This window comes from Chinchilla lanigera, unplaced genomic scaffold (genome assembly GCF_000276665.1).
Source record: "Chinchilla lanigera isolate Chin_1 unplaced genomic scaffold, ChiLan1.0 scaffold00073, whole genome shotgun sequence".
Taxonomy (NCBI): Eukaryota; Metazoa; Chordata; class Mammalia; order Rodentia; family Chinchillidae; genus Chinchilla; species Chinchilla lanigera.
The window spans coordinates 320,233-345,344 of record NW_004955474.1 but is presented as its reverse complement, the minus strand read 5'-3'; positions in this window follow the sequence as shown (position 1 = coordinate 345,344).

Below are 25,112 nucleotides of genomic sequence, written 5' to 3'. Positions count from 1 at the left end.
AGAGACTCGTTTGGCTTATGGTTTCACAGGGTTTAGTCCATGGCCTCCTGGCTCCACATCAGACACAGGATGGTGAAAGGGTTGGTAGAGCAGGGCTGCTCAGTTTAAAGTAGCTGAGAAGAAAAGCACAGAGGAAGTGTCAGGGAGAGATATACCCTCCAAAGACACATCCCCTGCTCTGCTCCTTCAACGGGCAACCTCCTGACAACACGCTCGGCTATCAGCATCAGTGTGTTAATCTACTAATGTGTAGAGGGCCCCATGATCCAGCCATCTCCCTGGAAGTCTCCTAATCCAGTCCAGTTCACAATAAAGATTAACTGGCACAAACACTACATAAGATATGCTTTGGTTAGAAAGTTGAACAAAGGTCAGTACACTGAGAGTCACTGCTAGGTAACTATGCCCAGCAAGCCAGCAGGAGTGCTGGACACAGGGTCTGGTCCACGTAGGGTAAGAGAGAACGCTGGAAGGGACTCCCAGGTTAGAACATAAGCTCAGAGGAGGGTGCTCTCTGTTAGCAGCTGGCTCCTAAGAGGGGAGAAAAAGAGCTGTGTTGAACATGCCTGACTTCTTGTCACTAAGTAAAATAAGAGCTTGGAGCAGAACAGAAGTATTTACCTCTATTTAGAGGCAGAGAAGTGTTTCCTGTGTGCGTAAATTTTGATCTTGTTTTGAAAATCTTCAGCCAAAACCAGCATCATGCCTAGTGGCAAAACATTAGTCTCATTAAAGGGACAGATAACATCTTCAGAATGCTTGATGTCATTAATATCATGACATTGCTCTGGAATATTACCAATTTTATGTGAGAAAACAAAAAAACAAACAAACTATAAAAACCCCAAAATTGTTATGAGTTGCAGATGTCATGACTACATAACCAGTTCACTCACCTTCCCATGGAGGGAAAAATTGAAACCTCACTCACAGTTAGAGAATACAGAGTCAAATAATGAAGAGATGCTGGTTATCAGCTTGGCAAAGGTCAGAAAGTTTATCAGATGGCCCTGTCACAAGAATGTTAGGAAGCAGGCATTTCATAGACTGATTGGCAGTTGAACTAGCACACATTCTTTGGAAATGTTTGGCAATACTTACCAAAATGTCAGTTCGCATATTCTGACTCGAAAACTCTTGTTCTATGTAGTTAGACCACAGATGGACTTGCACACACATGCAAATAAGTGAATATGTAAACAGTAATTTAGAAAATGTTGAGAAACAGGAAGGTGCACCAGAACAACCTAGGCAATGTTTATCTGTAATAAAACATTCGGCCCCAACCTCCTATCCTGGAGAAATAAATAATATAACTAATAAATCCTAAATACGCTAAAGTGGAACAATGCCCCTACATGTGTTTTGAAATGTGCCTTATGTACAGGGATCATTTCTGAGAATATAAATCCGCGAACGTGGTGAAAGTAAGTATTCCTAAAAATGAAAACCAGACAATTGAGGAATAAGAGGAAAAATTTATCTCTACAACCCCTCACACTGTTTGTTTTTTGTTTTTCGAAACAGGGCCTTGCTATGTAGTTCAAGCTCAGTGTGAGCTCAGGCTGACCTCCTGCTCGTGGCAATCTTCCTGCCTCAGCCTGCTGAGTGCTGGGATTATAAGCATGTGGCAGCATGCCCAGTTAATTTTCATCATGAGGATATATGTTTTTCCTCAATAAGCATAATACCGGTGCCTGTTTGCTAGTGAAAATCTTGGCCTGTGAGTAAGAAACCACAAACTGAGTAAAATGACATGGCCAACCTCAGATATTTTTTGCCCAGATGGCTTAGGGATTATCCTTGTTGGGATGGTCCCAGGACCATGCCTTCAAAGACGGCCACATCAGTGTGTTTTGAGGTAAATCTTAAGAACAATAGATGATTTTCACAAAGGATCCTATGGATAGCCTTCCTTAATGACTGGTCTTGTCTCGGTTCATCCAACCTATTGAAAAAGATATTCCTAGAACCGTGTAGCTCACATACAGAAGAAATTCATTTCTTACAGCTTTAGGAGCCGGTAAGCCCAAGCTCAAGCTTGGCAGACCCGATGCCTATTGAAGGCAGGCTCTCTGCTTCCCCGATGGCACCTCCTCACCGTGTCCCTGCACGGTGGGTGGATGGGACTGTGCCCCTCTCTGCACCTCCTCTAGATGGCCACTGACCCCATCCATGAAGACTTTGCCCTCCTAATAGTCACCTGCCGAGGTTCCCTGCTGACATCCTCACCCTGGCGATTAGGCTCCCTGCATGACTTCTGAGGAGACTGGGTGTTCTGAGCATAGCAGCCTGGCTCCTAGCTGAGGGACAGTGACCCGGGGAGGTTTGCATTTTAGTACAATCCCACTGCACAGCAAGCCTGACAGGCAGGGGCAGGCTGGCCTCAGGGACTCTGCAGATGATTATTTCAGAGGACAGCGGGGGACAGCAGGGCTAAGTGTGGGGAGAAAAGCAGAAGACTAGATGCGAGTTGACAGGGGCGTGGGGTGGTAGGCGGTGTGAAGAGGAGGACTTCTCAGCTGGCTTGATGGAGCCAGAGGGAGAGGTCAGCTTGTGATGAGCCCCAGGGCCTGGGCTCCAACAGCTGAGGAGCTGCATGGAAAGCAGAGGGGTCCCAGGTGTGGGGAAAGTGATGCACGTGCCTCTCCTTCCTGGGCTGATATGTGCCTGGACACGGTTTAGAGGCGGGCTGCCACACTTCCAGTCAGCGGCAATGAATGAGGCTCCAGGAAAGGACAAATCCCCGTGTGAATGCGAGTTCTGGGAGGAGATCTGGCAGAGTTAAAGCATCTCCACATTTCTGTCGGCTAGAAGGAAACCAGAGAAGACAGACGTCAATCTGGACCAGGAGCAGAGCCCCTGATGGTTGGGGGAAGGGGGCTGAAGGGCTGGCCAGGGTCTGGGCACAGGGTGTCTTCACCAGTCTGAGGGGTCAATTTCAGGGCCACAGGGAGGAAATGCGCCTGACCCCAACTCGCGGGGCCTTCTCCGCAGGTTTTGGGTCCCTGCATCTGGCAGTTTGTGCAACTAGGGTGGGCTGGTCCTGGGCACTGAAGAGGAAGAAAGGGTGGTACCTGGGAAGAAGGAGAAGGATTCTTGGCTTCTTGCCTAGGCTCTGACTCTAGTTTTCCATTTTAATGCATTCGTTTATCTAGTTTCCTAGCATATGTGTGTAGTACATAAAGTTCACCGTGGGACGCTGGTACATGCCCATAACACACCTTAATCCCTTTTATATCCCCCTTCCCTTTACTCCCTCCCCACTCCACCCATCTCTTGATCCTTTTCCTTTTAAAGATTTTTTTTTGTTCATCTGTATTTGCAGTACATAATTTCGCCTTCCTGCATGGGGTTGGTGTCTGGATATAACACATCCCAATTCCTTTCTTCACCCTTATCCCTCCACCCTCCTCATCCCCTCCTTTTGATCCCCTTCCCCTTTGACTAAAAGCTATCTCCCTACTTCCATTGTCTATCTTTTATTTTTCTTTTTATTTATAATTTGGTTTCTCATGTAAGAGACTCCCCATGATATTGAAAGTTGTGTATCTGATTTATTTCACTAAGTGGCTTTACAATCTTAGGCAACTCATTTAAATCTGTGTTGATTTAAAAGCTTCCTCTATGAATGATGATATGATAAACGGGAAGCAGTTGCAGTTTTCGTGGTTTATGTAGATGAGGAACAGATTCTTTAGAATTGAAGGGTGTGGGAAAGGGACCTGAAGCCAGTGTTACACAATTCAGATATTTAATTGTTAGGTCAGTTGAAGGGCCGGGGTCCAAATCTGAGCGGAGGGGACTGTATGACCAAAAGCTTTCAGCCAAGAAAGAGGAAGAAAGGGTGGGGCTTCTAAAAAGACTGCAAGAAATTTGATTGACTTCTAGAGATCAAATTAGTGGAAGAGATTTATTTCTTTAGTCTTTTCCACCAACTTTAAGTGAAGTCAATATTAATGTTGAATTTTACAGTGGAGGAGTTACTTGCCGAAATCACTTAACTGGTAAATGGCAGAACTAGGACTTGTCTGCTCCAAACCTCGTCTTGACTATTAACTTCTCCCACTTCCTCAGATGAACACACCTGAGGTGGATGGTGGGTGGTGGGGTGGAAAGGTAAGCAAGAACTATAAACTTGTCTCATTGTATCTGGCAGTTTATATTCTGATAAAAACTGAGCCTTTTATATTCTGATAAAAACAGTGAAAAATGTAAAGTGTGTGAGTCATTAGTTATAGGGGCTTTGAACTACAACAAAAAGAAACAAAATACCTGCTTGTAAAGTTAGTCCATGCATGAATGCATCACTTGCCCTGGTGTTTTCAGCAGTTGTTCCCCTTGGAAACCATCTGACACTTTGGCATAACACAAGCCAAAGCTGGCGATCTTAGTTCTTCATCACAGAACTGCATTTTAAAAAGGAAAAACCCAGAAATTTTATATTCTTGGACAACCCATTTGCCCAGAGCAATTCTGCATTAGAAAAAGCGCTTCATCCCAGAAACCTAGCCCAAGTCTGGCTGTTCTTGAATCCTCCTTCTAGAATCCCCTGCATGAGCACCTTCACATGGAAGCTGATGCTTCCCAAGGCCTTTTCTTTGTCACTGGGATCTTGCAGCTTCAGTACAAAGTTAGGGGGACATGAATTTTATTTTTCTGACCTGCTTAGAATAATTGACTCATTAATCATTTCATTATTTAAGCATGAGACTCCTATAGGGGTCCTCAAACATGGGGGCTTCATTTGTCTTAGAAAATTCTCAATCATTAGCCTTTCAAATATTTTTTGAAATTCCCCCTCTTCCCATTTTTGAAGTCTCTTTAGCTCGTTTTCATATTTTTTATATTTGTGTCACTGGGCTGTATCCTACATAATTATTTCATATCTTCCTAAACAATCCTCTTTCTAGCTTAATAGAATCTAATTTTAAGCCATTGGGTGAGATTTCAAGTTGTATACTTGTGCTTTTCTTTCTAGACCTTCTCCCTCTAATTTGCTTTTTTAAAAATGTTGTTATGGGGCTGGGGATTTAGCTCAGCGGCAAAGCGCCTGCCTGGCAAGCGCAAAGTCGTGAGTTCGGTTCCCGGTACCGGAGGAAAAAAAACCATAAAAAAAAAAAAATGTTGTTGTTATCTGTTTGACATTTTACCCCAAAGTCAGCTTGGTTCCTTAGTATCCTATTAATTTCTTATGTTTTGATTTCTTCTTTGATGTGTAATGATTTGAAACACATTTATAATGGACTTTTTATTGATTTTAACACTTTCAGTTTTATAGATGCTGTGTATTGTGGGATTTGACTCCTGTTTAGGATTCCTCCAGAGTTTTGTGAATTTTGACTACGACTTCCTCTTCAGCATGGCTTTAATTTTGAGATTCCAGGGATGTCTGTGTTGACAGTATGGCTACTAGAGCAGTTTCAACTTTACTTCTGCCAGCTACTTATCTGAACTCCTCTATGCCTCAAGGAGTTTCATGACTGTACAGGTGTTACAATGGAATCCTACAGTTGTCTCAGGGCAGACCCTTGTAGAAAACTGTATTTTCCCCAAGGGTTGTCTAGGTTACAGTAGATGTACCTCATGCTTTACATCTAAGTTCCTTAGGGACATGTTTCTTTTGGAGGTTGCAATTTCATACGAGAACCTTTGTTACAACTGTCTTACATCCATGACCATGTCAGTGTCCTAACATGAGATGAAAATGTCAATATGTAGAATACACTGACCTTCAACCTTAACCCTGAAATCCATGACTTTCAGTTATGACATGTTCTCTATTTTTTATTCATTGGATTTTATTGTTGCTGGTGGTTTTGGTGGTGTGGTGTGTGTGTGTGTTCAAGGAGGAGTTTTCTCTACATTCTAGAAAATTAGGCTATTCATTTGAAAGGATTTTTTTGATACCCACCATTTTTAGGTGATTTGTGATTGAGTTGTTTTTACATTATCTTGCCCGCCTGCCCCAAACTTCCTGGAACAAAGGATCACATTCATTTCCTCTACTCTCCTGTCTGTATCAAGCTTGACTGTGAGTGGGTGCATGGCTCAAATCAGATCAGCTAGATTCCTGTCTCTTGACATTTGCAGTTTTGTGTTCTTAGTCTTATATATGTGGTCCTGAGAAGTTTCTTTCCTAGAGCAGAATCACAGAGACAATTGCTAGTGGATAGATTAATCACATGATTATATCTTCAGTATGATTTACAGAAATAAAACTTTCTGCCTACTTCAGAAAATTCAGTGGTTTGATTTATACATCATAGTGGATGAGACCATCAGAATAGGGACCATAACACGGGATTTGTTAAGTACTATTTAAGAACTGGTTTTGTAATTTTAATAATATGAACAACACTTTAATAAATTTAAAGTAGGAAAGCCCTCAGCAAAAGCAAGCACAGTCATGATGCTGGTGTCTTTACTTGAAATGAGAAATCAGTGATTGCCACAGGATATTCAACTGAATTCACACATGGAGAATGACTGAAAATTAGGGAAGACAATCATGCCAACCAGAGGATAGGCAATTTTTTTGACTAAACAACATTTTGCTGGCATAGCTATGTTTAAAAAACTGCTAGAAGCTAGATGTACATATGGGCAATAAGATACCTAGTGATAAAATCACTTGAGTCCCTTCTAAAGATGAAGGTTATGGATTAATTTTATCAGTCCAAGGTGACAGTTTCCATCTGCCTATCATCATTAAAATAAATATGCTAAACTACTTTGGTAATGTTTGTACTCATCTCCAAAGGAAGAAATCACAGACTCTTATAGCCGGATATTCCTAAGATTTTTACATAACTCAATAGGAAATTCTTTGATATTCCACAATCGAAGCATATGTCTGCTTAGGATTTCATTTTACTTTCTATTTTGCTTAATGTAAAATACAACTTCATTAGATCTGCAATCTCCTCTGAAATTTCCCAGTAGGCCTATGGTAAAGAAACACCCCAGCTGGCTGACAGATGATGTCCAGGATGAGACGGCCGGCAAGAGCAGTGTGGCTCTGCTCTCAGCAGCCGTGTCTACCTTCCAGCTCTGCCCTGGTCTGGATGGCAGAGTCCACGCTGCAGCCGACTTCTGTGTGCTCATTGTAACCCTAAAAACTTGTGTTTCTCTTCTACTCTGTCTTCCCATTGACAAGTGGAAGGTGAAGCTTATCCAGTGGCATGCCTTCTACTCATAGCCAAGAGGGAAACAGGCTTCATGTTTCAAGCTTTGTTTTAACTGAGGGATTAGGGACAGGATGATATGAACTTGATGAATAGAAAAATTAATCTATTATTTCCTAAGGGTGGAACTGAATAATTGTGACTTGTTCAATGCCAGTTGTAGTCAAAGGATGAAGTCATAAGAGTGTTTATGAGGTTTTACAAAGACTGCACAAAGAAGGGGATTCAGGTGGTTTTCCTCAGCAAATAATTGCTTTTGACTTTTGTACCTATTTGCATTAATCCCGTTTGAGCTTTTCATAGAACATATCAGGCTGAAATGATACTTACAGCATAGTTAAGCAACACAGACAATAGAGTTCAGGCTATAATAAGTTTTCCTGTCAAGAGCAGCAAGCTACAGTTTACTCGGCATTGGAAGGCAACCGTTTTCATGGGCTTGTGAATCAAGTAACAGTGACTTATGATCTTCTCTTTCTTAGCACAGTTTTGGAGGTGAGTCTCATTATCCTATACTGACCACATTTTTCTTTACGTTGACAAAGAGGCGAGTGTTTGTATTCATTTCCAAGGACTACCATAGGCTACCATACAAAAGACCAGGTATCTTAGACAAAGAATTTTTTATCTTACAAGTCTGGAGTCTGGAAGTACATGATCAAAGTGTCAGCAGGGTTGTTTTGGTTTCAGGAGTGTGCAGGAAGGAGGACCTCTACTTGGCATGCCGATGGTTGTCTTCTTAGGTATGTGGCATGCTCCCTGTGTGCATGTCTACTCCTACACCCTTTCTGTAAGTGCACCTCTTGTGTGGGATTGGAGCCCCCAGCTGGCCTCACTTTAACCTGATGACCTCTTTCAGGACCTTAATTTACTTAAGGTCACATTCTGAAGTACGAGGGCTTTGTATCCAGCCTATGAATTTGATGGGAGCATAATAGTTCAACTCATAATAGCATTTCCCCAAAGAACCGTTAATTAGTGGAGGGCTGGTATAGTCTGAAGGTAAAGGAATAAGAAGGTCTTTTGCTAATTCTTTGAGTATTTATAGCCTATCAGGACCTTTGCTAGACACCAGGAAGTGAAATAAAAACTGATTTTCTGTTCTAGGGGAATTGTGAAGCTTCTCTGGGGAGACAGACAGGCAAACAGACTAAGCTCCAAGGTGATATGTGTCTGGCTGTTGCTTGGATCTGGTGGCTTTCAAGACCCATGTATCAGGGCTTAGTCCCTAGTGTGACACTGTTGGAAGTGGTTGAAGCGTGAAGAGCTGGAGTCTGGTGGGGAGGTTTCAGGCCACTGGGGTTGTGTTGTGATGACAAATTCTGCTTTGTGCTAACACCATTCTTTGAACTTTTTGTAATTTATTTAGAAACTTTACAAGGTAAGACAAGGTGTGATCAAAATGCACAGTGAATGTCTAATTTAAAAAATTATTACAGTGCAAGACACATTGCTATGCATTCTCCTCAAAATTGTTCCCCTTCCTTTGAGCACACTTATTCTATCATTCTTACCACTCTCTGAAGCAGCTCTGGAAGTCCTCTTTCATGAGTGTCTTCACCAGGTGTGATAAAATATATGGTGAATGGGGATGCTGAGTGCCATCTGATTGAAAGGAAGGGTCTTAAAATCGTTATGATGTGTTCTCATCCACCTTATGCACTGGTTCTGATACTGTCTGACTTTTGAATCTTCCTCCAGAGTCAAATGATCCTGAAAGGGAAACATTTTGGATTGATTTAGGAGATGGAAGCAGACATGACAACACAACACATGAAGACATTCATGAAAGAGAACTTGTACAAATGCTTTGGAAAGTGCTGGGAGTGGTGACAGGAGCATGTTCAAAACAAGGAGAGTATTTTGAGGGGCATTAAGGATAATGAGATTTTAATTGTACTTATTTCTTCTTAAGTTAACAGTCACAGTATTTTTTATCACATCTCATATTTCTATATTATAGATGAGGAAATTGAATGTCAGAAAGACTGAAAGTCAGAGAAAGAGTTCAATGAAGAAGGAGGTGGCAGGCATGAGCCCAGACTCACTGCACTAGAGGGGTGGCTCAAACCTCTAGACAAATGGTAACTACTGGCAACCTCAGAGGCCTCCACAGATACATACACCAGTGGAACAGAGCAGTGGACGCAGTGGCTGGTAAGTTATTCGGGTTCAGATGTCCCTCAGGAGTGGGTGTTTGGCCATCTTGGAGAAGGGTCAACTGAGCCCAGAACTCAGGAGAGCTGTGGACTGGTTTCATTTGGATGCTCCCAGTGTCAGGATGAGGCTGCTAAGTTCAAGTCAGCAGAAGGCCAGGGAGCCAAGTTCAAGCCAACAGGAGGCACATGGAATGTTATAGGCTGAACAAATCGGGTTCTAGTCTCACAGCCAGAAACAAGCCTGAACATTAGTGGAACTAAAGGTGCAGCCTCTCTGAGATTATCGACTGCCCTGATATGAAGCTACAGCTGGCTTTCTGGGATTAATCAACTGGGGCAGAACTCTTTCTGTGCACTTTGTCTATCAGTGACAGCAAAGACATGCCTTGAAGTGGACCTTTCTTTCTTATACTCTTTTTTTTCTTGTTTTTGTTTTTGTTTCTTGGTTTTTCCTGTTTTTATATGAGTGTGAATATGATTTCTAGTTTTGTTATTGTTCTGTTCTTGTTTTTATTTCTTCCTTCTCTCTTTTCCTCCTGTCTTCTTCCCCAGTTTCCCAAAGTTTTCCCAATCTTCCTTTGCCCTCCAGCCTTGCTTCTAATCTCTTCCTCTTCTTCTACTTCTCTATTTTTTCCCCTAACCCCTTTTAAATTTTCTCCCCTGTGTATAAAACCACCATTTTGAGTGCTTATTACTGCATACAATCTTCTGGTTCATTTTAGATTTTGTTATATAACTACAAATCTAGCTCATAGGGTTAAAGGTGGCAAGTTGGTAGTTATCACAGTTCGTCATTTTCTAGGCTGTGTTTGATGCTATTGTTATTGCTCATTGTACTTTAGGCAAAGTGACATAACTGTTCTAATCAGTTGTTCTTCCTGGTATACCAAGACTGAGACTGCCTAAGGGTCATAAACAGTACTATAAGCAAGGGCCAAAGAACGAGAGGAAGAGTCAGCTACACAGTAATTTCTCATTCCCAAGAACTGTAGAGGCAGGATCTTGCAACAGACTCAAAACTCAAAAGGCAGTTATACCTGGAAGACATCTCTGAGAAGTAGTCATTTCCTAAGGGTTCTAAATACTAGCAAAACAGCTATTCCCAATAAGCACATTACAAGCATCAAACCAGGAATTAAACTAAAAAAGCAAAACTTGGAAATGAGAAGACACTTAAACAAGATGCAACTCCAGACTTCCAGCTCACCAAAGGCAAACTCAGGGACCAATGAGATGGAACAACTCAAAAGCCACCCACCTGGAATCTCTGAAGTGGTAACAGCAGAAGTAACAAAGCAGATGAACAAGGCTCTAGAAAATCTCAACTCAGAAACAATTTCTCAGATAACTAGAGAGATGGTGACCATAATGAAAGACATCTAGAGCAGACACAGATTTAAAAAAAAAAAAAAGATAGAGGAGCTTAGGAAAATGAGTCAGAGTGAAGAGACAACCCACAGAGCAGGGAAAATTTTTTTCCCAGCTATTTCTTAAAGAACTAATACCTAGAATACATACAAAATTCAAAAGAGTCAGACCCCCCCCCAATTCAAAGGCCTACTCCAAAAATGGGCATCTGAAATGAATAGACACATCACTTCTAAGCCTTTTGGCTAAAATCAAGTGAAATGAATAGATACTTCTCAGAGGAAAAAGTAGAAATGGCAAATATATAAAAAGTGTTCAGCATCACTAGTCATTCAAGAGATGCAAATTAAAACAACACAAAGATTTCATCTCACTCCAGAAAGAATGGCTATTATCAAGAAATATGTTATTAGTTAATAGCAAATGCTGAATGGGCTGTGGGGAAAAAGGAACTTTGCTGTTAGTGGGAGTGTAGACTGGTACAACTGCTGTGAAAATCACTGTGGTGATTCCCCAAAAAGTAGGGCTAGAGGTTCCATTTGACCCAGCTATTCCCCTTCTTGGTATCTTCCTGAAAAAATTAAAAGCATCATATGACAGTGATATATGCACACTCGTGTTTGTAGTGGCACAGTTGGTAATAGCTAAATCTTGGAAACAGGCTAAATGACCGTCAACCGATGAATGGATAAAGATGTGAGTTTGTTCTATACGATGCAGTACTACTCTGCCATAAAGAAGCATAAGCTTGAGACATTTTTAGCTAAGTGGATGCACCTTGAGACCACACTTTTACACAAAATAAATCAGACACACATGTGCAAATATTGCATTTTTCTTGGTGTGAAAAACTGATAGTGTAAATAAGGATTAAAATGTAAAATAGATATTGGGAAATGAAAAGAAAATGTTCAAATGGGAAGGAGAACATGGGAGGGGAGGAAAAAGACACAAGAAAAACAATAGAAGAAAAATGGAAACAATAGTTTTATAAATAAAGAAAGAGGGGTGAAGGGAGGGGAGAGGAGTGGGAAAAAGAGAAGACAGATATAACATGTACAGGTACAAATTCACTATGATGAATGTTATTACTATGTATATCTAAAATCTATCAATACAATAAAGTTCGAGACAAAATAGAAAGACTGAAGATCTGCAGAAGGTTCAAACTAGCTATGTGTGCTTAGTAGCTCCTCACTGTCAGAGGTACGGTACAGTGTATTTTCCATGCACCCTGACTGTCTGACTGTCAGACGGTCTGACTTGGTTTGGCCATGACAATGTGGTAAAACCAACACTGCAGCTGTTCTGGCTGAAGAAGGCCAGAAACCCAGGAGCCCTGCCTACCTGCCTCTCCTATGACCCTGTAAAGAAAGCAGAGATCTTATGCCAGAAATGCTAGTGAGGAAGCCCCCAGGTCATCAGGGGATGAAGTCACCCCAGGGACAGCTCAGGTGACCACATCTAGCTGTGCCCAGTGAGCACAACTGCCTACCCTTAAGTGGTGATCAGGAGAAGGAAAAGATAGACAGCTGTTTTAAGCCACTATGTGTGAGGGAGTCAAAAGATAACTCAGTGACTCAGTAGATCATACATGGTGGTTTCATTGCTTCTTTCCCACTGTTAGACCATAATATTCATCTTGTTCCTTTCAAACCACCCTGAGGTGGTTCATGCTGCACGTTACCAGGAGTGACTAATTAGCACAATTAGACAGTGTCTGTCAACTTTAGACAGCCAATCCTATAACCAAGATTCAAGGTGATAGTCTTTGGCAGTCTTGAAATTAATCTCTGTTAGGGAAAATAGTCCTGGACTGAGACTAGCCAATAACTCAGTGACATCAGCTAATGCCTTATTGGCCTCAGCCTGCTCCACCCATCCATAAAAGAAAATTCATTTTTCTTTTCAGTCTCTCAAATTTTGAAATAAACTTCAGCCTGGATGCCAACAGATCAGTTCCTAATCTTTCTTAATTTGTTTTTTTTTTTTCCTGTTCAGTCCATCTGGTTTCTTTTTTAGAGGATTGTGGAAAGCATCAGGAACAATGCCAACTACCTCTCACTTCAAAAAGAAAACATTCATCACTTTTGAGTGCAGAAAAAAAATGTCAGTATGATGCCAACTTCCTCACAGAGAAGATAAGGGCCTGACGTAGTTTGCGAGACTCTTTGTCCTCTGATTTGGGGTTTGCTGATCCAGCTTTTAGATTCAAATAGAGCTCAGGAAGAAAAATCAGAAGCCAAATCCTGGCTTTTTAGGTCATATATGATTCTAATGTAAGTAGCAGCAACTCCTATTTCTTGGTTTGGTTTCACGGTTTCTGTAAAATAAGAAAGCAAATACTTACAATGACCCCATGGGAGGCCTTGAGCTCAGGCATAACAGCCTGGCCAGTAGAGTTAGTGCATTCTTCTACTAGCTTTCACTCTTTATCTGCCTCACTTCTCATTATCCTCCTTCCAGATTCTCTGGCACTTCATTTCCTGATAAAACAGCAATACATAAGTCTTTGCCTGAAGATCCAATTTGTGAGGAGCCTGAGTGTCTACATTTGGGTTCCTCCAAAGCCGATTCTGATACAAAGACTTATGAGGAGTGGTTTACCTTGGAGACAACTGCACAAAGCCCAAAATGAGCCCAAAGTGATCAAACTGATGGGTTCATAATTAACATCCCAACAGAATAAGACTAAAATTCTAAAGAAGTAAACAAATTCTTGAGAGTAATGTAAAGTTCAAAATTTCCTGTATCCTTAGCAAATCAAATTCAACAGTACCACGATCAAATTGGTCTCATCACAGGTATGCAAGAATGGCTCAGCATATGCAAATTGACGAGCATAATATACTACATCAACAGAAGGGTGGGTCAAAATCGTATGGTCATCTCAAAAGATTCAGAAAAAGCATTTGGTAAAATTCAACATGACAAAAACCTTGAGCAGATTAGGTATAGAAAGACTGTAGCCCAGCATAATAAAGTTTGTGTATGACAAACCCACAGACAATGTCATATTGAATGGGGAACGATTGAGAACTTCTCCTCTGAGATTAGGAAAAAGATAAAGGCATCCACTGTCACCGTTCCTATTGAGTATCATGCTAGAATCTTTAGCCAGAGCAATTAGGCAAGAGAAAGGAAGAAAATGTATACAGATAGGAAGGGAAGAGGTCAAATTATTTGTTTGCAAAATGATATGATTCTATAAATAGGAAAGTCCAAAGACTCCACCAAAAGACCATTAGAATTGATAAATTTATTACAGTAGCAGGATACAAAACCAACATACAAAAATTAGTAGACTTTCTATACACCAGTAATGAATTTGATGAGAAAGAAATCATGAAAGCAATCTCATTCACAACAGTTACCAAGAAAAGGACACCTCGGAATAAAATGTAATCAAGGAAGTGAAAGGCTTCTACAACATAAATTACAAATACTAATGAAAGAAATGGAGGAAGACATACACACACAATTGGAAAGACGTTTTATGTTCACTGATCAGAAGAATTAATATTGTTTGAAAATGTGTGCACCACTCAAAATGATCTACAGATTTGACACAAACTCCACTGAGATAATAGAGTCATTTTTCACAGAACTAGGAAGAACAATCCTAAAATTCACTTGGAAGCATGGAATACCCTAAATAGCCAAAATGATCCTGAGATGAAAGAACAAAGCTTGAGGCATTGGAGTACTTGGTTTCAAGAATGCAGAGCCATAGCCACAGAAAACAGCATGGCACTAGCATAAAAAAAAGACACACAGATCGATGGAACAAAATAGAGATCTCAGAAACAAACCCAGGCATCTACAAGTCAACTGATTCTAAACAAAGGTGCCAGAAATACACTGGAGGAAAGACAACTTCTTCAACAAAAATTGCTGGGAAAAATTGGATGTCCATGTGCAGAAGATTGGAAAAAAAAGGGTGCAAAAATCTACTCAGTATAGACAGACAGAAAAAGAAATTTGCAGCCCTGTTTAGTCAAGGCTGTATCTTTCCAGGGGCCTGGGAAGATAGAGTCTTCATCCGCTAACTTCTATCCCTCCATGAGGACATTAATCATAAGCCATCTTGTCTGTGACTTAAGCAAAAGGAAGTTTTCTCTCTGCCAAGTCCCATTGCTCATCTCCAGGTGGAGGAAGAACTCAGAAAGGGATGTAGAGGAACAGGGCAACTTAAATTGAGAGGCTGTTGCCACTGCGACTAAGTGCTGAACTAGTAAGGTCATGGACAGAAGAAGGAGTTGGGGGTTAATGATCAAGGCGGGACCAACCCTTCTCCTTATCACTTGTGTACATAGCCAGATAAAAGAAATAGTATCATGTCTTTCCTTGGATGATTCCCGCTGTGCTATTGAGGTCCCCCTACCTCCATGTCTTCAGTTACTTCTGAAAGATCTAAGAGAACCTCTGAAGAGAACTCACAAAGAAGAACTTACAGCCATATTTTCTTCTCCTTCTCCTTCTGCCTTGGTAGTATCAACCAGGAAGCCTCAACCCTTGCTGCCCTTGTTGCTTCCTGCTGATGAAGCTGTGAAGTGTCACATAGTATTCTTTGCATACTTCCTCCACCCGTGACCACCGCCTTTCCCAGCTGTAGCACACCCAGTGAGAGACCACTTTGCAATTCCAAAGTCTCAGGCAGTTTGGAGTGAAAACTACAGTTCAGGTTGAAACAGGTCCATGGGGTTGGTCAGTGGACCGATGGTAAGAATAGATTTTTCTGAGCCATCAATAATTGTTCATCTCTGCCACATTTCAAAAGGTTTTCTATTATTACCCTCATCCTGCAGAAGGGGAGTGAGTTTCAGTGAAGTCTAGAAACATGTCCAAGATCACAGTGGTGGTTGGATTACTCCAGAGTCAGACTGAGTCATTGAAACCAGTCTTTTTTAGCCACCTTATGAGTATGAGCACCTCCTTTGTCTTCGTTGTGTTCCATGTTCTCACAGACAAGAACTCAATCACCAGAATAGCCAGCCCCAGCCAGTGTTTGAGGGTAAGGACTGGCCTTAGGTGTGAAGTATGGTTTAACTGAGCCCTGGGGGTCCTGGTTGCAAACGTTCCCTAGTGTCTGCTAACTTGGGGTCCGGGAGTGAATCCTAGCAGTTACAAAGCTCTGAGGATGGCTTGCATTTATTTCTGTACAGTTTATAAACTTCTTTCTTTCTTATCTCACAATCAGCGATCACCTTGGAGTTATGAAAAGAGTATCACTGTTGACTTTCTCAGGTGTCAGGGCTGGACACTCATGACTGTTTCTTGCTACCCAGTGCCCTTATCTATGCAGTTGCTGGGTACTTATCTGAACTTGACCTCCAGTCCTCAGGCTGCCAGTCCTGCCTTCTTTTCTCTGCTGGTGCTATTTGTCCAGACTCAGGAGTTTCTGAACAAGTCCTAAACAAGAGATAATACCACACTTCACAGGTGCACAGAAATCCCACATTTTCAGATTTGGAGGTTTTTCCCAGTATTGAGATCTCTTTTCTTCTGACATGACAGCTTTGCCTCTGTCGTGGACACCCGGAGCTCTGCTGCCATCTCTGGACAACCTTGAATTCTGAGCTGACCAGAAGGCCTTTAGGAGACACAACCGACCAGGTTCCAGAACAGTCTCACCAGGAAGGGTGGGACTGACATAGTCAAATCCTAAAACCATCACGTCGCCTATAGTGGTGTAGAGGATTGTAACGACATGTAACTTCCTGCCAGTTTCTTATATTTGAAGGTTATAAATTTAAACCCAAATCTCAGTGAGATCTTTTCACAAGTGAACTACTTAGCCACTTATTTTTTCTACTTCTGTTGAAGACACAAATTATTTGAGTTTTGTAGAACAAAACCAACTTTACCACAATTTCATTGTCAGCTTGGTTAAACTGTCAGTGTTTGAAAAATTAGCTGCCCACAGCATGAAACAAAAGCCCATATTAGAATAGCTATCAGAAGGTAAATATTTTTAAGAAGCTAAACTTGAGTAGCAAGGTAGCAAGGAACTTTGTATAAAAACAGCCACCTGTGTATCTGTATCTGCAGCTCTCACACAAAGCTGGGGGCCTATAGTTTGGAAAAGCACATTATTGATAGGTGAGGGCCGCATGGAGTGAGCACTACGATGAAATTCGGCATGACTCATCATTTGATTTATCCATGGATCAAACTGAATAGCCAAAAGGAAAAAGCCAAGTTGAGAAACACTGATGCCAATCATTAGATTACCCAGTAAAGAAAACCCTTTTTCCCGCCAGGAAATTAAACAGATGCTGTTTATTCTTAAATACTTTATTTTCAGATTCATGTTCTTTGTAGAATTGTCAGTGAATACTTAAACATATGTATAGAGACATGGCAAAATCAACCCTGCACTAACTACTACGGCTTACAAAACAGACATCAGATGTCCAAGCGATATTGGGAATGTGGAAAGTCTTAAAGCACGAACATGAGATATGTTGACCACATCCTGCCAAACCATTTCAATGAGCAGGAGCTGACATTCTTCCAAATAGTGACAGAGCCAGACGCACACCATGTTCCGACTCTGAATGCGATGTCACTTGTCCATGACTGGGGCTCCTGGCCCACCCCTTTGGCTGGTGGCTGTGGTGTCTGAGAGATATTAACACGACAACTGGGGAACACCCACCTTCAAGCTGAACAAGAATCGTCACCCAGCTAACTTGGTTTTGACGAAACAACAGGTACAATGTCCATGTAGATTCCGTCACATGCTTATTTTACAAATCAAATATTAACATAGGGGCTTTGAAACAATAAATAAACAAGCAGAAGTAGTCTCATCAGAGTCTTCAGAAGCGCGAAGGTCAGGCTAGTGCCTCAGCATCTGTTCTGTGTTTCCTAGGAAGGCAGGTCCTGAGCGGGAGCAGCCAGCCCTGTGTCCTCCTCCAGCGAGCTGGAGTTGTCTGTGAGGAAAGGATGGCTGTGGGATGTGGTGAGGCACAGCATCCTTCTGCACTGCCCACCTGGCCCCAGAGGATTCTGAGAGTTTTCCTTGATTTCTCCAGCCAGCTGTGCCTGCAGACTGTGCTGTGGTGGCGGCTAAATTCTCTCTTGTATAGGGGGCCTGGTGGCCGCCTGGGTGTGTTCCATACCCGTGAACCTGGGATGGCGACCTGACAGCCAGAAGCCGCTGCCCCTCTGCCTCGGCACTGGGACTTTAAGTACCTACTGTTATGTAGTACCCACTGTTACTTCACTTGCTCTGGAGTCTTAGAAGGACTTTATCCTGAGATCCGCGGCTGGGAGGCGGTGGGAACCTAGACGTGGACTCGGCGCATGGTCATAGCAAAGTCTTTACTGTTGCCATGGGTTCGTCTACTTTCTTCCTTAGGCCTCGGAGGGAAGCCGCGGGAGTGCTTTTTAGTAAGTAGAGCGCTCCTAGCACAACGGTACTATGTGAACTGTGCCAGCCGCCTGCGGTACTCAGGGTGGTGGAGCTGGGGAGCAAGGACAGACAGGAGACAGGACAGGCCTGACCAGAGATGAGTGATCAGGTCAGTTATGGAGAGAACAACCCGGATCTGTCCAGCAGCTGCACCTCTGTTTCCTGGTGAGATTTCAGCGTGCAACTCTGTATCTTCTGCACCATTCGGGCCTCCGGGTGTAGACAGGCCTCGTGCTGCCCCAAGCAAGCGAAGCCCGGGGGTGGGGACAGGGCCGCGAGTGGGGTCGCGGAGTGGGTCCGGTTCAGGGGGCGGAGAGGCCGGGGCGCGGAGGGGCTTACATGACTTGGGGTGAGCACAGTGTGGGTCCGGGGCCCCCACCCACGCTGTGGGTGCTCTAGGGGTGCAGCCTGCCCCTGGCCGCTCAGGAACAGGAGGCGGGAGGGCGTCCTGTGTCCTGTGTCCCCTAGCCCCTTTCCACCTGTGCGCTCTGGGCGTCCCCATCACCAGCAGAGCACCGACACCGGCGCCCCTGTCTGCAGCGGGGTCTTCCGGGTCAGGGAATGGAAACACCGGGCGGCCGGTCATGGGTCGGGGGTCCAGGGGCACAGGCCACGCCCCTCCTCTGATCCCGGGCCAAGGAGGGTCACGCTCGGCCCGCGCCCGGGCGAGGGGACTCTGGACGCCTCCAGGTCGTACTGGGGCTGGAGAGAGAGCCTGGAGGGGAAACCCTGAGGGCGAGGAGAGGGGTCCAGGGGAGCAGAGGAGCGGTGCGAGGCGGAGCGAGTTCCGCTCCCGGCTCTGCAGGGCTCGGTGCCCTGCGCCAGCGCAGGACCCTTGGGGGGACCCGGTGCCCCTTACCACGGGGCTTTCTGTGGCCCGGCTGGGTCCCCTCTTTTGTGGAAAGGCCTCTGCTTTCTCCTGAGCAGTTTCAGAGTATCGTGACCTGACCTGAAGCATATGCTTTTCTGGAGAAGTCGCAGGGAGCATGCAGCTGCAGTGCGACTCCTCGCCCCAGGTCCGGAGGGGACCCCGTGTCTCCGCGCCCCTTAAACCTCTCTGCACCTCGCCTGGGACACCCGCGGAGAAAGTCCGCATTTACAAAGGGCTGGCTCAGACGAAGCACCTTAAATAGGTCTGTTAAATAAATGAAACGGAAAAGTTTTCTCCCAACAGCGTGGAACAGAAACTCAACTTTCTGTGAATCCTTTATTAAGAAAAAAAATTAGCAGAAAGACTAGCTTCCCTATTTTTCTCTCCAGATTCTGTACCTGACACCCCCATCCAGCCCTCCTCAAACGTAGGCAGCGCAGAGTGGAGGTCTCTGCCACATCCAGGCAGACCCCAGGGGGAGACTGTGGACACTGGAGTCCCATTGTCCAAGATGCCCACGGGGTGCTGGTGCCCTGGGGGCCCGGCTGTTCTCAGAGTGACCTTGGTCAGGAGTGGACAGGCGAGCGGGGTGTGGTGCTGTCCTAACTACCTTGGACAGGATATGTGCGGCAGACCTTTGGCTAGTTTCGCCTCTCACATCTCCAAGATTACTGCATTCCTCAACAGAAGGGGCACCAGAAGAACCTCTGCCCAGAGGAGTAGGAAACATCTGTGTTGCTGGTCTTCAGCAACTTGAAGCTGCAGGAAGTAAAGGCTGTGGACTTCTGGATTCCAAGGTGCCAAAATAAAAAGTGAAATGTTAAGCTTCTGGCTTTCACAAAGGAAGGCACACGCGGGTGCATCTCCACTGGGTGATGTACTTGGACGGGGTTTTTAAACTGTTGAGATGAAACACTCTTTTATTTTGTCACTCCGCTTTCAGTCACTTCATCTGTAAAAAGTTTGAATAAAGACTACTCATCTTATTTAGTGGCAAAAATGTACAAAACAGATGACTATCTGTAAAAATATTTTAGTATTCATTATGATTCTAAGAGAGAAACCAGGAAAATTCAAGAGAGATTAAAATTTATGTCACGCAGGAGGAAATGGGAAATAATCTCAAGCTTATAAAGTCTGTGACTAACTCATGAATAATTAAGAATTTTTCTGGTTACTTTTTATCTCTCTGAGATTTGATGGGAAACTTGTCAGAAATATGACAATAAGTCTTGTTTTTTGCCTTTGTAACACAGACTTGTTTGACAAAGTCAGAAAAGCATAAAGAGATTTTTTTTCCCTCTAACGTAATCCGTATCCATCCATGGCCCCTTAGGAATGGAGCTGCTTGGCAGGAGGCGAGCAATAGGCCAGGGAGCTAAGCTTCACTTGGATTTACAGCTGCTCCCCATGTCTGGCATCACTGCCTGACCTCACCGCTATCAGATCAGGGCCACGTTAGACTCTCTCAGGGGCACAGACCTTACTGTGAACTGCACAGGTGAGGGGTCTATCATCTAATGCCTGGTGATCTTAAGTGAAACGGAGACGATGATGCTAGCACTGGGGAGTGGCTGCAAATACAGATGAGAGCTCTGACTGCACAGGGAGCATAACAACGAATTGGTCATAGACCTATAATCAAAACCCTACTAGGGTGTGGCAAGTGACAAGTGGCAGCTGGTGACAGGCCAAAATAAGATTGTAGAGTAGACTGGACATAAGCAACACACTTTGAGGGTCACTCTCTCCAATCACACCCAGATAGGATATCTAGTTATAGGAAAACAAGCTCAGGCCTCACTGATTCTGCATTATGGTGAGTGGTAGGATTATTGTATATCACAATTTAATAATAAAGGTAATGTGTTTGAATCATTCTGGAACCATCCCATCTTCCACCCTAGTCCATGGAAAAATTATCTTCTGTAAAATCTGTCCCTGGTTCCAAATAAGGCCAGAGACCACTGGATTATATGCTCTGCTTCAATATGAAACCTGCCTCTTCCATAGTTCCATATTGCCACCCACTCCAGGCAAGTCATTAGCCTTTGCAGCCACCCCAAGGCACAGAGCATTTATTTTGGAATCTTCTAAGCACTTCACAAACACTGCCTCATCAGTCTTCCAAACAACCTGTCAGGTACATGTTATTGCTACATGTGCCAAACTCTAAGGTTACAGATAAAGAAACTGAGATGCAAAGAGATTAAATAACTTCCCTAACACTGTATATCCTTGAACTTGGGAGTCAGATCCAGAGAAAAATGGCTCTAGATCATTATGGGTGATTTTTAATAACTGTATTACATGATTAATAATTTCAGGGGAGGGGTGATTTTTAAAATCTGGTTGCTATTTGCCCCCCTCCCCAGTTGAATAGTTCAAATTTCCTTATTCTAAAATGAAAAACAAAGTGGTCGTACTTCTCCAGAATTTTGATCCACCCACAGCACAACTCTCTACTGTGGCGTGACTATAGCTTGTTACATTTTCTTAAAGTGCCCAATTATTTTTTGGTACCGGGAGTCAAACTCAGGACCTCGCGCTTGCCAGGAAGGCACTTGTGCTGCTGAACTATATCCCCAGCCCTAAAGTGTCCAATTATAAAAAAAAATAGTAACTTTCCCATGGAGAAACCTGACAGACTGTCCCCTCACCAAATAAGGGATGGAGGCTCACACCATCAGGATGTTGATACAAGGATGTCATGCATCCGTTGCTATATCTGAGAAGAAAAGTTCTTAGTATGCCTTCTCAAAATTCATTATCAAAGTCTAACCATGAAAAGAACTCTTCAAACTCAAAGCAAAACATATTAGCCGAGCAATATTCTTCAAAACTGTCCGGGTCATGAAAAGTAAGAAATGGCTGAAAGATGACAATCACAGTTCACATGAAAGAGACCTGATAACTGACTGCAGTCAGGTGCTTTGGACTGGATCCTAGGACAGAAAGAGAACAGTGGTAGGAAAACTGCTGTGATCCACATGAAGTCTGCCGTACAGTCAGAAGCCATGTGCCAAGGCTGGCATTTTAGACTTGACAAAGGGAACATGAGAACGCAAAATGCTGACCGTGAGGGACAGTGAGTGAAGAGTTCAGAGATTCTACTATTTTACAACTTTCTTAAATTTAGAATTATTCTGAAATACAATGTTTATGTTTTAAAAGTGTGCCTTTCTAAATTTCAAATAGCACCGGAATGAAATTAGCTGACAGGTACGCTTTGTCTCTAGCTTTTGAAAGGAAATTCATGGTTTGGATTGCTCAGGTGTGAGAATCCCGAACTGTTCTGACCTTTTATCTTGTTTCCTGGGATGAAGTTTGCCTTCAGCACTGATCATGTGGCCCAAATCTCTCATCCATTTCTTGTAACTGAAGGAAACCAGAAAGCGTTTGCTGTAACCCTCCCCAGATCTACTCAAACCTGACGCAACTGAGAGTTTTTAGGGAGAGTCAGACTCCACTTCCCTGCAGGAACTGACGGGAAAAGCGAAGGACGCCAGGAAGCAGCAAGCATCTGTAGGCTGTGGGACCTGACGCCTGGGAATAAGGCCATGGAGATCACTTGTGTTTGTTATTTTCTTCTTAATGTGCTACTTGAGTTCATGAAGTCTCCATAAAGCAAAGCTCAGAATTTTTAAGTGCAGCAGTGCCTAGCACAAGGAATGCATTTATTTTTCTGTTTAAGCAAGGCTTCTCCGGACCAGTTTTAAGAGTTGAATGCTAGACTTTTATGCAATCTTTAAGCCCCTGCAAGCAACAATCCTCAAAGAAGTAGAAGAATCTTTTAAAAAGACCCTCAGGGGACCAGGTGACGGAGGGAGAGGGAAAGATGGAAGGGGAAGGAAGGAATGAAAATGTGTCCATGTTCCAACTCCCCGCGATGAATTAAATCATTCTGCCCTGCAGACAGGGACCAATAAAAATGAAATAAAACACATACACATAAAGTCGACATAAAAAAGACACTGATGGTTACGTTCCACTCCTGTAATCCTCAGTTTGACATTCAGACTCCATGAGCTGTGACATCCAGGGTGCTCTCCTCTGCCACATGTGCTCCCCAGCACTCAGCATGTGCACCCCTGCCGTCCTCACCCCAGCTCATCAGCTCTCCATACCTTTCTGGTCCAGTGTTTCTCTGTTGCTGTCCTTGAGGAACAGAAGCACCTGCGTAAATGTTCCCTCTTTTTGTTCTAGCAGACCGTCTGCCTTATTTCTCAGTGGGTCTCCAGTTGGATGAAGCCCGGGAGCCCACCCCCTTTTCTGCTCTCACAATTTCCAGCTCGCCAATCCTGTACTTTGGGAACAGTTCCTCAAAGAAACAACCCACACAGCAGACCCAGGATCCAGGCTGGCTTTCTCTAGGTGAGGCGAGCCCAGTCTGACCCTGCTCCACCCTGAAAGGAGCCTAGGGGCAGCAGGGTCCGGCAGCTCTGCTCCTCCCCAGCCTGCCCTAAGAATGTGTTCCCTACAGTGTTCTCTTCTGGTGTGACAAGTCTGTCCAGAGGGCAAGAGGATGAACAAGTCTGAGGCTGAGGGTAAGTTCTAGGGCTTACCTACCCCACAGTGCAGGACATCAGTGGGTACCAGGATCAAAGTCAGCCTCTCAGAGACTCCTGTCCGGCACTGCTTTCTTCTCTTCTCCTCTCGTCTCCACCCTAGATTGCTTGCCCTTGACCCAAGGCATTCAGGGAGCCTGAGCCACTTCTCAGTCCCTTCCTGTGGGAGCCCCTTCACAAGGCTGCACTGCTGGCTGACGTACTCAGCTGTGTAACTGACCCAGGTCTGGGCAAGTCAGGGCAAGTCAGGAACAGGCCCTGGAATTTCCACTGGAACAAGTGAAAAGAGGTTAATTCTTTCTAGGTTTGGTAAACTGGTAAAATGGAAGCTCTATTAGTTTGCTTTCCATTACTGTAGTGAAATACTCAGGGATGTGCAACTTATAAAGAAAAGAGGTTTTAAAAGTTCAAAGTCCAAACAGGACTGCACTGGCTGTGATGAGGGTCCTTGGTTACATCGCCTCCTTGCAGGTGGTATACGGTAGACCGGAGGCAGGTGGGGGGAGTGTCACATGGCATAACAAGAAGACAAAGAGGCTGGGGTGTGGGGTGCACAGCTTATTCTTTTATGACACCCTGTTGTAAGCATTAACGCAGGGGACCCTGTGAACTCCCTTCCTCCCTCCTAGGCACACATGCCTCCAATGACCTGAGGACCACACACTAGGGCCCACCTCTTCTTTCGTTTTCTTTTGGTTGTTATTGTTTTTGTTTTTTGAGACAGGGTCTCACCATTTAATTCAGGATGGCATGGACTCACTATGTAGCCCAGGGTGGCCTCAAACTTGTGGCAATCCTGCTGCCTCAGCCTCCTGAGTGCTGGGATTACAGGCATACACCACCATGCCCAGCTTTTATTTTCTTTTTGTTATTTTTTTTCAATTTTTATTTTTATTAGGCCATGATTGCAATACACAATAATCCATTTGTTGGGTGTGGAGTTGGTACATGAACGTAATACATCTTAATTCCCTTTTCTAATTCCCTTTCCCTCCCCTCCTCCACCTCTTGGCCCCTTCCCCTTGGGGAATGATTTGTCTTCTTGTTTCCTATTGTCTCTCCCTTATTTTGTTCTGTATTTATATTTTGGTTTTCTCATATAGAATATCATGGGAGATTTAAACTTGTGCGTCTGATTATTTTACCACTCAGGAGCAAGCCTCTAGCACATGAGCCTTGGGGGAACTCCCCCCCCCACCTCAACAGACCAGAGCAGGGTCTAGAGTCTGGCCAGTTCTTGGGGGAAATCTGCCGGACAGTGATGCCAGCCAGGATGAAAGCACAGGTAAGGCCTGAGGTGAGGAAGATATCTACCTGGGACACAGTTGCTACAATTTACAGTCTGTAAACTAGATTTAGCTCTGAGCTAGGTCACCAAGAGAGGGAGACAGCCTCTGCCACTGCTGACCACACAGTCTGCAGACAGGACACAAAGATTCCGAGCTGTGCAGAGACTCTGGGACTCAGAGGAGGGAGTGACTGACTCCCTTTCCTTGAGAAGCTACTGAGGCAGTGACCAGGGAACCGTTCAGGAACAGA